The 18,306-nt window shown below is 48.3% G+C and overlaps 1 protein-coding gene across 12 annotated transcripts in view; it reads right to left on the bottom strand.

The window, feature by feature from the left end:
• LOC137420807 (synphilin-1) overlaps nucleotides 1-18,306 on the bottom strand; it is a 406,546-nt gene that overhangs the window by 229,953 nt on the left and 158,287 nt on the right. For 7 of the 12 annotated variants that reach the window (XM_068106201.2, XM_068106197.2, XM_068106204.2 and 4 more), the window contains one exon: nucleotides 17,246-17,372. The gene's annotated coding sequence lies outside the window, so the exon portion shown is untranslated. The remainder of the gene's footprint in view (nucleotides 1-17,245; nucleotides 17,373-18,306) is intronic. The other 5 variants (XM_078772278.1, XM_068106202.2, XM_078772280.1 and 2 more) reach the window with 1 other exon arrangement.

Genomic DNA, 18,306 nt, shown 5'->3' with positions numbered 1-18,306 from the left:
ATTTGGCCACAGTACCAGAAGACATGTTTGGCGAAAACCAAAGACAGCATTTGACCACAAGAACCTGAGACCAATTGTAAAGCATGGTGGCGGAAATATTATGGTTTGGGGCAGCTTTGCTGCATCAGGGCCTGGACACCTCACCATCATAGAATCCACTATGAATTCTTCATTGTACCAGAGGGTGCTTGAGGATGATGTGAGGCCATCTGTCGGAAAGTTGAAGCTCAACCGAAGGTGGACCTTGCAACATGACAATGACCCTAAACATACCAGTAAATCCACCAAGGAATGGCTGAAAAGAAAGAAATGGAGGGTTCTGGAATGGCCAAGTCAAAGCCCGGATCTAAATCCCATCGAGATGTTGTGGGGGGATTTGAAACGAGCTGTGCATGCAGGAAACCACTCAAACATCGCACAGCTGAAAGAATTCTGCATGGAGGAGTGCGCAAAAATTTCTCCCAGTCGATGTCAGAGACTGGTAGACAGTAAGTTACAAGAAACGCCGACTTGAGGTTGTTTCTGCCAAAGGGGGCAATACCACCTATTAGAGCCAAGGGTGTACTTACTTTTCCACATGTGAAATTTGCATTTATGTTTATTTAAATAATATAATGGACGACAAAATGTAAATGTTTCATGATATTTGTTATATTATATCACCTTTATCTGTCAATATTGTTGAAATGAAGATCAAAAAGCTTTATGTTGAAATATGTTGAAAAAGTCAAAACTTTACATAGGGTGTACTTACTTTTTCACGTGACTGTACACACACACACACACACACACACACACACACACACACACACACACACACACACACACACACACACACACACACACACACACACACACACACACACACACATAAATACATTCACACGTACATACACACATACATACTTTTTCACGTGACTGTAAATATATATATATATATGATCCATCATATTTTGCATAGCGCAACCTAAATGTCATCGGAAATGGCACAGCCCAAATAAGTCAAGTAGAATTCTAATTATCCATTGGAACGCGTTACTCGGACTGTATTAACCCACAGACATGGCTATTTGTCAGAGCAGCATGGGCCCCTAGGCTGCCAGAAAGCAACTGCTGCACATGCGGAATGCCTGCTGTGCTGTTCGGTGGACACTTGTTGTCCAGCATTTCCGAAACGATTATTCGTAAATTTGGCAAGTAGTAAGAGTTGACATACACACAACAGAAATGCCACTGGCTTTCCTGGAGAAAAAGTACAATTGGCGAGCAGCGTTGCAGGCCAGAAGCCTTGTGAGAAACTACAGGGACTGGTGCCTGATGTTCTATTATTTTACGCCTTCAGGGAGCTTTTTCCTTTAAGTAATAGCTCATGCATTGCAGACGGGAGGCACGGTTAGCTCTGTTGAGGGTGCGAAGTGTTATGACTGCATAAATAAGCAACATTTTCCCCATTCAAAATGGAAAAGCTAGCAAAAATAACCTCGATTGTACTTGCATAAAATGAGACGGAATGATAGAAGATGTCACAGAATGTTTCTTTCCAGCATGTCCCCCCCCCCCCCCCGACCCCCTCCTCCCCAATCTACAAACCCACCCCTACCCACAACGAATCCATGATACTGACCGCTCTTCCATCACAGCAGCTCAATGGCTCACGTGATGCTGCTAGCACATTTGTTAATTGGCCTAGCTCAGTCTGCCACGTGGGGGTCGAATAATGAGTCTCGGGAGGGGTTCGTAAAAGCAACAGTCCCGCTTTGTTGCAGATATGTAGGCGGGCAGGTGAGTTATTGGGCCATATAGCAATGATGCCGATAGCGATTCTTGAGACATCACAGCGGTCGGACAGGCTTGATTGCGCTGAGGTGGCACTCAATGTGGGACAACATATGGCGTGCATTTACTTTGTGCCAATAAACGGCGTCATCACATTGGTCGCGGCCCTATTATGAACAATTCAAATGGGATGGAATAAATTATTTGAAATAAATAAATCAATCTACAAGAATTAATTTGATTTCTCTACACCAATCCCTCGTTTGAAATGAGTGACAGATTTATTTATGGGTTAATAGGTGAGAATGCAGTAAAAAAAAAAAACTTTTATCCGCCACAAAAAATACATTATCTATTATATAATGCGAAGTGTCCTGACTGTCACATGCATTTGTCAGTTCAGCTGTCTCCCGTTTCCGAATGCCCTTTCCCGTGCTGCTTTTGAAAAGCTCTGAATGCAAGCAAAGCTCAACATTCGACCACCAGAAATCAAAGTTACAAACGAGATACATTTAAAACGCGTCAAGGTACGCACACTCACCTCGAAGCTGTCGAGCCTGAGCTCGACTCCCGACCCAGCTATAAACTGCCATCCCAGTGTTTCACTGGCATGGTGATTCATAAATGTGTGTGCCATCCCTCGGATGGACGTTAAACTGGGCGGCTCGTCTACCGACATTAGTACTGGGCGGCTCATCTACCGACATTAGTTGGTGGATGTTAAAGATCCCACGGTGTCCTTCGCGAAAAGTACGAGAGCTATCACCGGCACCCTGAATAGATTCCAAAATGTCACCTTCAGTCAAAGTCAAGCCTGGCCAGCTTGTTCGTGAAAGACTTGTGCGAATAAATATTTCCCAGCTGACCCCACATGGATATGGGAATAATTGGAGCTGTTAAAATAAGTATTCATAGTAATCGTAGATTTTGGGTATTTTGCGTTTTTTTGTCAGAGAAAAAGTATAATTGCACTTTGACGCAACTTCATAATTGAGCAAATTTATTTAAGTGATCAATGAAATATTTAAAAAAAGGATTTATCACTGATATTCCATCAAAATGGATAACGATTCAATGGGCAAGCAAATAACATAAGAATGTCATGGATTTGCCTTAATAGTACTTCTGACCAAACGTGGTACAACTAGTTTGTACAAAAACGTGTATACTTAATGTGACGACATTGCATAAATATTACCCAAAAGCTAAAATTTCTGCTTTTAATTTCCTCTCTCCTAAAAAATGCATGACAAGAAAGGTGAAGAAGTCGCTCATGGTGTTTGTCTCGCTATCCACTTCTCCATGTGGTGCTGTTGTTGTTTCAAGGTAGGCATGGTGAGAACTGTTATCGCAAATTCACGAACCTGTCAAGCCATGCGCATCAGACATGCAGGGCAGAGCGATACAGCACAAGGGAAAACATTACCTGGCAAAACAAATTCTGCTTTGCATGACGAGTCAAAAATTATATATATATATATATATATATATATATATATATATATATATATATATATATATACGTATATATATATATATATATATATATATATATATATATATATATATATATATATATATATACGTATATATATATATATATATATATATATATATATATATATATATATATATATATATATATATATATATATATATATATATATATATATACACACATACATCTAGAATAATAATAGGCAGTGTGTGTGTCTCCTCCATAACTTCAAAACCATGACACCTAGCAGCCCCAAACTTTGCAGGCTTACTAATCCAATTCCAATGGAGTGCATTAATGAAAACTTGGTGTTTGGCTTTGTTTAAAGATCCCTTTTGATGATGATTAACATGGTGTTCATAACAATAAAAAACAAAATAAGCCTTACCAAAATGACATTGTGCCATCTTGGTCAGCCCTCTGCCACAATGCTGGGTTCCTAAGCCACCATTTTGTTTCGGCCTATTAAAACGTACCTTGCTTTGCAACCACGATGACCCTCTCATGGAATAATTCAAGTATATAATCAAAAACTTGATACGGATTTGAGGATCGAATCCTGTAGACTAAATAAGTATCGATATCTGCAGTGAAAACTGAAAAATTTAACAACATCAGTGATTCTTATAACTAAGTGTATTTATCCATTTAGTTAAGCAAAACTGTCATCCCTCCTTCTGTTCTGTTGGGGTTGTTTTTTTGTTTTTAATTGAATTCACACCTCCATAGGATATGGTATCACTCCACTGTACCTGCGATACTTGTAGGATTCCCAAAGATTTAAAACATCTGTTTTTAAAGTTTGTGAAATAAATGTTAGCTCTTTCACGAGCCTCGATTCTGTATACAAAAAAAAAATCTCCTCTATATGACGGACCCAGATTGTGTCTATTTCAAAGTATTAAAGAAGTGGGGATTCATGGATCGGATGTGCCAAACATTTTTGGCCATTTAAACCAGAAGCAATCAGCTTTCTATCACTTGCCAATCCAGCATGCTGTCTTTCCCTCCCCTCACACTGCCCTCCCCTCAGGCTGCCTTCCCCTCCCCTCTCCACATGCTGCCTTCACTTCCCCTCTCCTCACGCTGCCGTCCCCTCCCCTCTCCTCACGCTGCCTTCGCTTCCCCTCTCCGATGTATACTGGAATGTTTGGGAATTGACGTCACCAGGGGGTGGAGCATGCGCATGCGCATAAAGGACTTTGGTTGTTGTTTCCTCAGTATGGGTCATGTCCATATTTCCTCACCATAATAGACTGGAATGCTCAGCATATTTGCTTCTCCAGAATACAACAAAATTGGCAATGAAGGTTGTTGATCGTTTAGGAACCCTAAATTATGACAGTGTTTGGAAATATTGGCGCCTTTGATGAGAATGTCGAGTGTTTTGATGACTACTTGGACAGTTGGGATGCATTTATGGTGGCAAATGCTATCAACGAGGGGAAAAGACCAACCTGTTACTGGCGTTGGTAGGAGAGGAGATGTTTAAAATGGTGAAGAACTTATTCAGTCCGGATGCTTCCTAAACGAAGAAAGAGCTGTTAGTAGAACACTTCACTCCTAAACCCATCATCAGGGATTGCCGAGCGACACAAATTTTGGATAGCCAGCCAAGGTGAGCAGGAGTCAGTAAATGACTTCATAATACATTTGAAACTGCTTGCTTCTATGTGTTCACCTTGGAGGATTTCTAAATGAAGCCCTCAGAGATAAACTTGTATCCGGACTTCACCCGAAAATGGCCAGAACACAAATACATTTGTTATAGAAGGAAATTTTATCCTTTGAAAACGCCAGAGTAAAATGTTTGTCAGACAAATTCGCTGGAAACGCTAACAAGGAGCACATAGGCAGCCAAGCAGCAAGAACTGAGGACGGAGCGACAAACTGACATCAGGGGGGAGAAGGTTGACGCTAGCCAAGCAAGCGGCGATAACACCATTTAGTGCGCCGGTCAGTTGAATGGCGGGAGCACCATTGTATGGACCGTCAGGACTTACATGCAAGAGCTGTGGATCGTTGGTACATCCGTGCAAGTGCTGTGGAGGAAATCATTGCCCTGAGAAGTGTCGGTTTTGAGATGTGACCTGTTATTGGTGGCATAAAATGGGACATGTATGGAAAATGTGCCCCATGAACAGTTCGACCAGATATGTGGATTTGTCAGCGAACAACAACACCGATTTGGACAGTAGTCAGGAAAACAACCATGAAGCATCTGGTTTGTCCTGTTTCAGTGCAACAACTAAACGTTTGTGTTTTGGTGTGAAAACTGCACCATCTCAGCTTCATGCTTCCATGGCCAAGTTTTTGGCAGGGGTAGATCATAAACTTTGTTACATCGATGATACAATAGTAGCTACTGAGACAGAAGAAGAGCATATTAGAGTTCCTGAGAAAGTGTTTAATAGCCTTAACATATACAATGTCTGTCTAAATGGGGCAAAATGCAAATTTTCGAAGTTGAACTTCAGTATTTAGGTCATTTGTTGAGTGCAGATGGAATCTACCCCTTGGAAAGCAATGTGGAGGCTATTCAGAAGGCCCCCAGACCTAAAAATGTTTCAGAACTAATGTCATTTTTGAGAATGCTGAACTATTATGGAAAGGTTGTCCCAAACTTGTTTTCCAAACTGCGTCCCCTCTATGGCCTTTTGAACCAGCACATTAAGTGGGCATGGTCTGCAAAGTGTGAGAAGGCCTTTGTGTACACGAAAAATGGTCCCGTTTGTGTACACGGGTGGCAGTTACGAGTGTTAGTCCAGGGAATGTGACGCTAAGACGTACCAGGTGGAAAGAGAATGGAGCCGCGGGTTTCCAGACGTGGTGACCACCTCCTCGGTGAGCAAATAGTCTCAGAACTGACTTCTCTCTTACACGTCTTTTACACACACACACCTTATATCACTGTGTATTTCAGCATACACACCTCATTAACTCGAACTGTTGTGGGGCATCAAATGAGTCCACAACAGTTATTAATAGAGCTCACATTGCACACCAACGTATACACCGCACCTCCCACCTGCACCTCTCAATCACCTGTGTCATACACCTTTCTCTTTGCGCGTGAGCCAAACGGCTCACATACAGGTGAGCCTCGGGTCAACACCATAGCCCACCAACTTCGCTTCATCTGTCTTTCACCCTTGCTTATCTTGCTACCCAGAATGATTAAGGCACTTGTATCTGTAGATTCCCGGTAAGATGAATAACTAAGGGGCCTGTGTCTTTAAAGGTAAAGCTATTTGTGACACTGCTTTGCTTCCTAAATGACTGTTTGCTTGTAGATATGTGTCTTTTGCTAAACATGGCCATTCGTTGTCAACCTGCCTGATTGTCTCTTTCTCTATTGGTTAGACTCTAGTTTGTAAATAATGGATGGGAGTTTTGCTCCGCAGTTTCGCTATGGTCATAGATTAGGTGACATCCCACTTATGGTTCAACTTGGCCGTTCTTGATTTCTAGGAGTGGGGCATCAAGAGCACGGTTCTCTAACTGGGGGGATTAATTTGCCGGGCAGGTAATGCGGGAATTGGACGTGAGAACCCTACCTAAATTGATCATCTCAGAAGGCGTCCGTAGTTGCTTAGTAACCCCGGACGTGAGAACCCTACCTAAATTGATCATCTCAGAAGGCGTCCGTAGTTGCTTAGTAACCCCTCATGCAGTGTAGTTATGTGAGGCTTGTCGTCTTCAGGGTCAAAGGTCGGGAAGCAAGTCCGATTAGCCCCTCGTGACCCAGCCGGAAAACCAGTAACAATATACTGTTGAGTAACAATATATTCAAATCATCAACATGTGACAAGTTATGTATACAGCAAATGAATGAATGAATGAATGAATGAATGAATGATCGTTTTAAGGCCATTATTCCCCGCTAGAGCGAGGGTTAGCCTTGCGGTCCCCATGGCCTCATGGTTCCCTGTTTGAGGCAATGTTTTTATGGCCGGATGCCCTTCCTGACGCCAACCCCATGTCACCTCTTCGATGCGTAGGGATACGGTGTACCTATTCTGAATTCGGGTACACACCGTGATCATTCATCCCAGCAAGCTAGTACTCAATTTGCCGACCTCGGAAGGATGATAGGCTAACCCCCCTGGCGTTAATTCAGCGATCGACCGGGATTCGAACCCAGGATCCTAGGATCCCAAGCCGGCACCCTAACCGCTAACAGCAAATGGTGGGTTAATAATTAAGTGCAAACAAGGTGATGACAATAGATTGGGCAAACATCACCACTGTTGCAGCCATTCCATTGTATATTTAATAGTTGATCCTTGGCGTCGATGATTCCCTCATTGACATCAAAGCCAAATGCACTCTGCCCATTGACGAGAGCCAAAAATATTACACATGCCAATTTTTTTCCCCATTCCCTCCACCAACGTTGCTCCATATCCATTATGAGCAATTATGCACAGAATGGACATACACAGACGCAGAGTAATAAGCTCCTTTGGGGCAGCAACAGAGCAGCCGTTGCCATGTAATTAGGCAAACGCGTGCAGGTAGGAAATGCTCATTAATGAAATCGGCCCACGCAGCATACAGTGACCGCCAGAAACAGCATGAGCTTATTAACCACACTCCCTCTATCACCACCTCATTTCTTTCCTTACTTTGGGCAATAAAAAATAAATAAATAATAATGTGCACTTGATGGGGGGGTTTTGGGGGGGGTGGGGGGGGGGGTTGGCCATTTGTTGTGGAACCGTTCAAAATGCTAGATAATGCTTCAAAAGCTTATGTGCAGCAAAATATGTCCAAGTAATGCAATGGTCTGCAAATCTAGGTGACAGGAAGCAAGGTGTTCTGTCAATATGATTGGTTCAATGAGATCTTTATTTGCTTTTTTTAAAGAAACAGAACAACGTTTTATTTTACTTAACTTAGGGTATGACTGATACAATGACAGCAAATCTATTAATCTGAGCAACCTGAACAACCCCAAAGTTTCGGGCTATTTTGGCCTTAATTTTATTCTGGGGAATAATGAGGGCAGTAGGAGAATAATATACAATGAAAAAGTAGTCTGCATATGGATGTTGGCCTGCATCGGTGGACAAACAAGTATGATGAAATTTATCAATCAAACTTTGAGGATAATGAACTAACTTCCATGGAAACTTGAACCGTGTCAGGTGCAAGTCCTTCTTCAAAGTAAGAGAGAAGGTGTGCAAACAAGTTTGTGACAATAAGTTGAGAAAATATATCCTCCTGACAAAAGAGCACAATTACATGTTGAACAAGAGAGAGCAATCAGAGATTGCAGACCCTCGCCAGGACGTGTTCGTGTGGTGCATTTTGTGGGGTGTTTATTAGCTGCTGTGTTTGTGTGATTTATTGACGACGTAGATTTATGTTCAAACCAATATGGCTCCCGAACCACGTGACCGATGACATCATCAATTTAATTCTCCCATACAATTTATTTGTGGATCATGCTGAAGAAATTTCAAACTGATCAGATCAAGTGTTCTACTCATCTAATTATGATGTTGTGGTGGACACGAAAGCTCACTGGCGCGAGGGCATCATTCCGCGCACCAAGTGGGCGGCGGCCACGCCCGAGCGGTAGGCGTGGCCGCGGGATATACACCGGGCGCGCAGCCCGGAACGCTCCAGTGTTACAGTGGAGCTCTTGAATAAAGACTCTTACAACTTACCGCGTTGTCCGCTTCCTCCTTGCTTACAAGCAGCGCGCGTAACACCGCGCTTCATTGGTGACCTCCGACGTTCTGGTCAGCCATCACTGACCACCTGAACCCGCCACAGCCATGGCAACCAACGCGGTAGCGATAAAGCTCCCCGAGTTCTGGGAAGCTCAGGCGGAGATCTGGTTCCTGCAGGCCGAAGCCCAGTTCAGGCTTCGACGCATCACGGCGGACGAGACACGCTACTGCCATGTGGTCGCCTCCCTCGGGGCCGGCGCGGCCACCCGCGTCGTGTCGGTCCTGAGGAACCCACCGGCCGACGACAGGTACGAGGCGATCAAGCGTCTCCTCCTCGCCACGTTCGGCCTCACGGTGGACTCACGGGCCGATCGCCTCTTGGACCTCCCCGAGCTCGGTGACACGCGACCGTCGGTCCGAATGGACCATATGCTGTCGCTCATGGGCGACGAAACCCCGAACGCTCTATTCCGGGCGTTATTTCGACGCCAGCTGCCGGCACGAGTACGCCTCGCGTTGGCCGGATCCGCGACAACGGAACCCCGCGCGTTCGCGGCCGAGGCCGACAAGTTCTACGCGGCTTTGGACACGCGGGCGGGTTTCGGTGCGGCCGTAGCGGCTCCCGAGCCCGAAACTGCTGCGTGTGCCCACCCCTACTATGCGACGCACCGCGTAGCCGCTGAACCTCCTGCGGGTGCCCACCCCTGCTCCGAGGGGCGCCTCGTGGCGGCCGCCACGCCCCGCCCACCACCACCGCGGAAACCGCGGCCTCCGGCTTCCCCGTAAACCTGGTGCCATTTCCACGCTAGGTTCGGCCACGAGGCCCGGCAATGTCGCCCGCCGTGCTCATTCGGCAGGTCGGGAAACGCCCGGGCCGGCACTCGGTAGTGGCACTGAGCGCCGGCCGATTAAACAGCCTCCTGTACGTAACGGACACCTTATCCGGGCGCTGTTACCTGTGCGACACGGGAGCGCAGGTGAGTGTCGTTCCTGCCGGTACGTCCGACAAGCAGTCCGCGGACCGGGGCCCCGCGCTGCTTGCTGCCAATGGTACGCCCATTCGTATGTACGGAAAATGCTGCCTTTCTCTGCGGTTCGGAGGGCAGGTTTTCCGATGGTCGTTTGTCACTGCCGACGTGCCTATGGCACTGCTCGGCGTGGACTTCCTCTGTGCCAATGGCCTGTTGGTCGACGTCAAGCACAGAAGGCTTGTCCAGGCTGAGACGTTCAGCTCGCTCGCTTGCGCGCTGCCCGCCTCGTTGAGCAGCTCACGGAGCGGCTCATCGAGCGGCTCGCCGAGCGGCTTGCTGAGCGGTTCGGTTCCGGCCAGGTTCATCTGCACGCTTTCGGCAGTGGATGAATTCACCCGCCTCCTCGCCCGTTTCCCGGCCCTCACGAGGCCCACCTTCTCGGCGGGGACCATCAAGCATGGGGTGGAACATCACATCCCCACCGCCGGGCCACCGGTCTACGCCCGGGCACGCCGCCTCGAGCCGACGAAGCTCGCGGTAGCTAAAGCGGAGTTTGCTATGCTGGAGCGGCTCGGCATCGTGCGGCGCTCCGAGAGCGCTTGGGCGTCGCCGCTCCACATCGTGCCCAAGCCTGGCGGGGGATGGCGACCGTGTGGGGACTACCGCCGTCTCAACGACGCCACCACCCCTGACCGCTACCCCGTCCCCCATATTCAGGACTTTTCCGCCCGCTTGGCGAATATGTCCTTCTTTTCGAAGGTGGACCTCATACGCGGTGACAGCCAGGTCCCCGTCAGGCCGGAGGACATCCCGAAGATGGCTGTCATCACGCCGTTCGGTCTTTTCGAATTTCTTCGGATGCCCTTCGGTTTGAAGAATGCGGCTCAGGCGTTCCAGCGCCTCATGGACAGCATCTTGCGCGACTTGGATTTCGTCTACGTCTATTGGATGACATCCTCGTCGCAAGCGCGTCCCGCGAAGAGCACCTACACCATCTCCGCACACTCTTCGAACGTCTGGGCCAGCACGGCCTGATCGTGAACCCCGCCAAGTGCTGGTTCGGTGTCGCCGAAATCGACTTTTTGGGGCACCACGTCACCAGGCACGGGGCCGTCCCCCTACCGGCCAAGGTGGAGGCGGTGAAGGGGTTTCCGCGCCCCCACACGATCAGGGGGCTCCAGGAGTTCCTGGGCATGGTAAACCTTTACCACCGTTTCCTGCCCCGCATCGCCCAGCTCCTGCGCCCCTTGCACGAGGCCCTCCGAGGGAAGCCAGGCAAAGGTGACGTCACCTGGACCGAGCAGATGGACGCGTCGTTCGTGGCCGCGAAGCTCGCCTTGGCTAACGCCACCATGCTCGCGCACCCGGCGCCCGATGCACTGATCGCCCTCACCACCGACGCCTCAGACTATGCGGTGGGCGCGGTGCACGAGCAATGGGTGCGTGGAGCTTGGCAACCGCTGGCGTTTTTCAGCCGGCAGCTTCGCCCGCCCGAACGCCGGTACAGTACCTTCGACCGCGAGTTGCTCGGGCTCCACCTGGCGGTCAGGCACTTCCGCCATCTGCTCGAGGGCCGTGCGTTCACGGCCTTCGTCGACCACAAGCCACTGGTGTTCGTGATGGGCAAGGTCGCCGAGCCCTGGATGGCCCGGCAGAAGCGTCACCTCTCGGCCGTGTCCGAATACGCGACGGACATCCGGCACGTCGCGGGGAAGGACAACCCGGTGGCGGATTGCCTTTCCCGGTCCGTTGCCCACGCGGTCCACCCCGGCATCGACTATGCCCGGATGGCGGCGGACCAGGCCGCCGACCCCGACGTCCAGGCCTTGCGGACCGCCGTTACGGGCCTCCGCGTCACCGAGGTGCCGTTCAACGGCGCGGGCACGGCCCTCTGGTGCGACGTCTCCCACGGGCGGCCTCGCCCCATCGTGCCCGCGGGCTGGCAGCGCCGGATTTTCGACTCCATCCACGGCCTGTCCCACCCGGGCACGAGGGCCTCCCAGAGGTTGATCGCCGACAAGTTTGTCTGGCATGGCCTCCGGAAGGCCGTCTGCGGCTGGGCCAGGACGTGCCTCGCGTGCCAGCGCGCGAAGGTGCACCGACACACCCAGGCCCCATTGGCCCCGTTTGCGGTGCCGGAACGTCGGTTTGACCACGTTCACGTGGACCTGGTGGGACCTCTGCCCCCCTCGCGGGGTTTCACCCACGTCCTGACCATGATGGACCGCACCACCCGGTGGCCGGAGGCCGTGCCTTTGGCGTCAACGATGGCGGCGGACGTCGCGCAGGCGTTCATCGCCACCTGGGTCGCCCGGTTCGGCGCCCCCTCAGACATCTCGTCCGACCGCAGCCCCCAGTTCACCTCAGAGCTCTGGGGGGCGGGGGCTCGGGGTCCAGCTGCATGGCACCACGGCCTACCACCCCCAGGCTAACGGCCTGTGCGAGCGGTTCCACCGCTCGTTGAAAGCCGCGCTCCGGGCGACCCTCCGCGACGGCGGCTGGGTCGACAGGCTCCCCTGGGTGCTGCTGGGCCTCCGGACGGCGCCCAAGGATGACCTGCGAGCATCCGCGGCGGAGTTGGTCTTCGGGCAACCGCTGCGGGTGCCGGGCGAGTTCCTCCCTGACTCCACGGCACCATGGTCCGCGGCGCAGGAGCGCTCCGCGCTGCAGGAGACCGCACAGAGGTTCGCCCCGGTGCCCACGGCGCACCACGGGCACCCACCTACGCACGTCGCCCCGGAGCTTCGCACCGCGGAGTACGTCTTCGTCCGGCAATACGCCCACCGGACACCACTGTGGCCCCCGTACGACGGGCCTTTCCACGTGCTGGAGACCGGGGTGAAACATTTCACCTTGGACATCGGCGGCACTCCTGACCGGGTCTCCATAGACCGCCTCAAGACGGCCCACCTCGACGTGGACCAGCCACCGCCAGTGGCTCGGCCCCCTCGTCGGGGCCGCCCCCCCGGCGGGCGCACCCCCGGCACCGCCCGGCCCCGCCGGCACGCCGCCCCCCGAGCCTGCACCCATCCCGGGTGCAGCCGGAGGCATCCCAGCTGGCATCCCTGCACCCCGGACGCCGCCAGTCGCCAGAGGGCGCTTCGGCCGGGTCATCCGTTTGCCCCGCAAACTGGCCCTCCAGGTGCACGGGAATTCTGGGGGGGCACGTGTGGCGGACACGAAAGCTCACTGGCGCGAGGGCATCATTCCGCGCACCAAGTGGGCGGCGGCCACGCCCGAGGGGTAGGCGTGGCCGCAGGATATACACTGGGCGCGCAGCCCGGAACGCTCCAGTGTTACAGTGGAGCTCTTGAATAAAGACTCTTACAACTTACCGCGTTGTCCGCTTCCTCCTTGCTTACAAGCAGCGCGCGTAACACCGCGCTTCAATGTCATAATGAAGGCACCAATGACATAATCATGAATTTGTGTTGTTCCCCATAGGTACTCGACAATGAGACATTTTTAAAAGATTTTTCCATGGAGCGGTTTTTGAGATACAGAAGTGCAATTTTTTTTTCCAAGATGGTGCCCGTAACACGTGATGTATGACATCATAATTATCATTCGAAATTCCACAGGAGGATGCAATCCTCTGGTGAAAATGTATTGGCAATCGGAGTAATTTTTGCAGAGAAAAACATACTCACATTCTACGCAGACAAACAAACAGACAGACAGACAGACAAACAAACAAACAAGCGGACCCAAATGCAATACCCTCTCCTCTGCCGAGGGTAACAAGAAATAAAAGTTGTCATCGGGAATACAGCTCCCAATCGCTCCTTAAAATAGGGCGTGTAGATTTCAATATAAATAAATAAATATATATAGGTAGTGGACATGGTAAAGTGCATACAAATATATACAGTGATTCAATGTTGTGTGTTGGTCATAGATAGGGGAAGTGTATGTAAATAAATTAACTAGAGCGAAGTTGATAGCGGTCCATCGCAAATCGCCACGGTTCCCATCTAAAGCAAAAATGAAAGATGACAAAAGGTTCCACCAGGAATGACCCAATATCAAATCTTGAGTAAAAAAATTTTTCCCCTATTTTGACCCCTGTGACCTTAAGTCCCCATCCCTTGGGGCATGAAATGGAGTTCAAATTCAAAAAAGATGTTACATTTTTCATGCATCGCCAATGTTGATTACAGCTACAAAGTTTCGTTAAAATGTGCCCGTAATTTTATTATTTGGTATTTTATGTTTTGACCCCAGCCCAGCAGGCAGAGCCAAAAATGATACTGCTCTCACACTGGTACTGCTCTCACACAATCAAAAATGATACTGCTCTCACACTGGTATGCTCTCACACACTCAAAAATGATACTGCTATCACACTGGTACTGCTCTCACACAATCAAAAATGATACTACTCTCACACTGGTACTGCTCTCACACAATCAAAAATGATACTGCTCTCACACTGGTATGCTCTCACACACTCAAAAATGATACTGCTATCACACTGGTACTGCTCTCACACAATCAAAAATGATACTGCTCTCACACTGGTACTGCTCTCACACAATCAAAAATGATACTGCTCTCACACTGGTACTGATCTCACACACTCAAAAATGATACTGCTCTCACACTGGAACTGCTCTCACACACAATCAAAAATGATACTGCTCTCACACTGGTACTGCTCTCACACACTCAAAAATGATACTGCTCTCACACTGGAACTGCTCTCACACACAATCAAAAATGATACAGCTCTCACACTGGTACTGCTCTCACACACTCAAAGATGATACTGCTCTCACACTGGTATGCTCTCACACACTCAAAAATGATACTGCTCTCACACTGGTACTGCTCTCACACAATCAAAAATGATACTGCTCTCACACTGGTACTGCTCTCACACACTCAAAAATGATACTGCTCTCACACTGGTATGCTCTCACACACTCAAAAATGATACTGCTCTCACACTGGTACTGCTCTCACACACTCAAAAATGATGCTGCTCTCACACTGGTACTGCTCTCACACTTGTACTGCTCTCACACTCAAAAATGATGCTGCTCTCACACTGGTACTGCTCTCACACAATCAAAAATGATACTGCTTCTTTCCAAGTGCTGATCATTACGAGGTTTAGTGAATTTCTGCACAACTGTTTGGGAGGAGATAGTGTGATGGACGGATGGACAGACATAAAAGGGACGAGGGGGAAGCATTTAAGTAAGAGAAGAGAACAGCAAATGCCTAGAACGAGACAACATGAAAGATGAAAAGTAGATTAAACAAGGGGAAAAGACATGAAATGTCAGAGCCCAGTGGTTTTAACAATTTTGCTGTGCGGACTTAAAGCCGCCAGTCGCCCATCTTTGGTTGGATTACCAACCCAAATCTTCTGCATATGTATACTCCCATGTATTGTCTTTGTGCCAAGTTTGAACAAAATCGGACAATGCATATCCAAGAAATGGTTGGGGACATGTTTAAGTAACAAAATGGCCACCAGTCGGCCATCTTGGATCTGATCTCAAAAATAAATGACGTGCCATCATGTAAGCCATCATTCATTACCTGTGTGCAAGGTTTGAACAAGATTGGTAAATGTCCGAGAAAAGGTTGAGGACATGTTCAATATCGGGTTTTTACAACTAAAATGGCCGCCAGTCGGCCATCTTTGATCGCATCGTGAAACAAAATGACGTGCATTTGTATATACCATCATGTATTGTCTTTATGCCAAGTATGAAAAAAATCGGTTCATACATGTCTGAGATTCGTTTGCAGATGCAAGCACGCATGCACGGCAATCCATATACCATAAGCCCCCGCTTCGGACTAAGTCCAAAGGGGGCCAAAAAGACAAGGAATTCACCATATAACAAGTTGTTTCCTGCATTACAGGCCATGTACTTAATAGGTAGACAGTACAGTATATATGCTGGCAGGATAGCCCAGAAGTACATGAGCACTCGATTCCAAGCTGAGCATGGGTTTGAATCTCGGTCCAGCTATAAACTGTCATCCTGGTGTTTTGCAGGCAGGACCTTTCATCACAATGGGTCTTCCATCGGAAGGAGATTAAAACTGGGCATCTGATGGTCTTAGTTGGAAGATGTTAAAGATCCCAGGGTGTCCTTTGCGAAGATTCGGTGAGTTATTATCAGTACCTTGAACAAATGAAAAATTCCTGCCTGGACTGCGCGTAGCAAGTGGTCTGGTCTTCTCAGGGATTCCTTAACATCAGGTTATACTGATTCTATCTTCGTGTGGTTGTTGTCTGGGCAGCAGCTTTTACACCATAAACAAATTGACTGGGGGGTTCGTATGGTGCATTTGAACAGCCTTGTTCAGATACAAAAGATAACTATTTAAAAATGTCGACAAGTTGTTCACAAGGGGGAAGTTTTGAGCCAACGTGTGCATGAAATATAAAATGGGAGTGGGAAGATCATTCAAAACGTGTGTCACTTTTATGAATGTAACAAATGCATGGCCTCTTGTAGCACTGGTGAGGATACAACCATAGTTTTGGGTCCTCAGCTTCTTCAAACACCAAACTACCAGAAATACGTACTTTGGGGAGGTTGCTTGAGGAGCTGAATCTACTATAAATGAATGAGTTGTGTGTGAGGCATACTTTTTGTGTCTATTAATTACGTACGCAAATCTATTAATTAATTATGTACCATTGAAATCTGAGACCCCTCTGACCTTTGAAGACCCTTTAAGACCTCTAGGATCCTTAAGACCCCTAAATACTCCTAAAGACCCAGAAGACCCAAAAGTCCCCAAGCACCCAAAATACCCAAAAGTGACTGAAGACTCAAAATAACGAAAAGTCCCCATGGAGCTAAAATACCCAAAAGACCCCAAGAACACAAAAGTCCCCAAGGATTGAAAAGACTCAGAAGACCCAAAAATTCCCGAGGATCCAAAAGACACCGAAGACCCAAAAGGCCCAGAAGACCCAAAATACACAATGGTGCCCGAGGACCCAAAAGACCCAGAGGACCAAAAGACCCAGAAGACCCCAAAGACTCAAAATTCCCCAAGCACCTAAAAAATCCGAGTACCCAAAAGACCTCAGAGTCCGGCAGGCAGGTATGCTACAAAGCGGTGAAGACCAATGAAAATGTGGTACAACGGACCAACAGGCCCACTAGTTAAAGGAAGCTATTGTTCAAATTACCTGGTGGTAAAGAAATCAACCTTGAGAGCAAATACCTGATGCTGGCAACTTTAGCTCTGACCCACAGTCGGTTTTAGATATGGAGAATAATTATGTGTTTGATGTTGACAAGTACAAGGAGTGATCAAACAGTGCCATACGATTTGGTTACCTTGTATCTTACTTGAAAAGGTGCCCGGCGATGGAGATTCACAAAGTAATGGCAATCCTGGATGTCTCTTGTGCCAACTTCACTTCTTCACGGCACTTCGATCCCTGCTTGTTGGTGTCCATTTGTTCTGACAAGACAAGAAAAACAATTGGTTCAAAATGCAAGGTCAAAGTTGGAAGTGGCCATTACAACTACTTGTTATCTCTACGGGAGGGTGGGTGTGGATGGTATGTTCCAAAACACAGAACCCTTGATGGCAAAACTAGCAGTATGGCAGTTTCTGCAAGGCGTGACTGTGCAGGAAATCAAAATCAGAAGCACACAGGCAAAAGGAAAACACAATGGAATATTCGTCTCTGTGAAGGCTAATGTCGTTTCCCACGGCAGTAAACATAGTCGTATCAACCTTTAGTTGATAATATCCATTGTTTAAAAGGGAAAGGGCTCTGCGAGCAAGATATCCTGTTGCAATTTCACGCTACGAATCGCATTTGAGAGTTTGAATTAGACTCGCCAAATAAAGGGGCATATAAGGATGATTTGCTCACGAATTCCTTCACACAGCTCGATTAAATCATTCCGAGTTGCATTACAGCTCCACGCAGACTCCTGTATGCGTTGCCGTGGGGAGTTCCTGCGTAGCTAACGTGCCACATTTTGTGGTGACAACTGCATCCGAAGGGAGGGCCCAGTAGTGAAATCATCATTGGAGTTAGAACGACAAAATGAATCATGGCACTTCGTGACTGCACGACGCGAAGAAAGCCAACGCACAAGGGACACATGAGTGACGGGTACAAGCACAACCCATTGTGCCACATCCACACTGAAAACCACCTTTATTTCCTTCGTGTGATGTTCGTACAAGCGAGCTTGTCACATCCTATATTTGGAAAAGGAATACATCTCTATCTTGCTTTGCACCTTCATTTGCAAACCCACGTTCTGCGTGTAACCCGATTGCGTCCAAATGCTGAAAAATGCTGAAAAGTACAAATGCTGAAAAGTACAAATGCTGAAAAGTACAAATGCTGAAAAGTACCTAAACAATGATGCAATAG

Source organism: Myxine glutinosa, chromosome 2 (genome assembly GCF_964187855.1).
Source record: "Myxine glutinosa chromosome 2, kmMyxGlut1.1, whole genome shotgun sequence".
Taxonomy (NCBI): domain Eukaryota; kingdom Metazoa; phylum Chordata; class Myxini; order Myxiniformes; family Myxinidae; genus Myxine; species Myxine glutinosa.
Note: the sequence above shows the minus strand (reverse complement) of the source record. Positions and strands in the feature narration are given on the sequence as shown.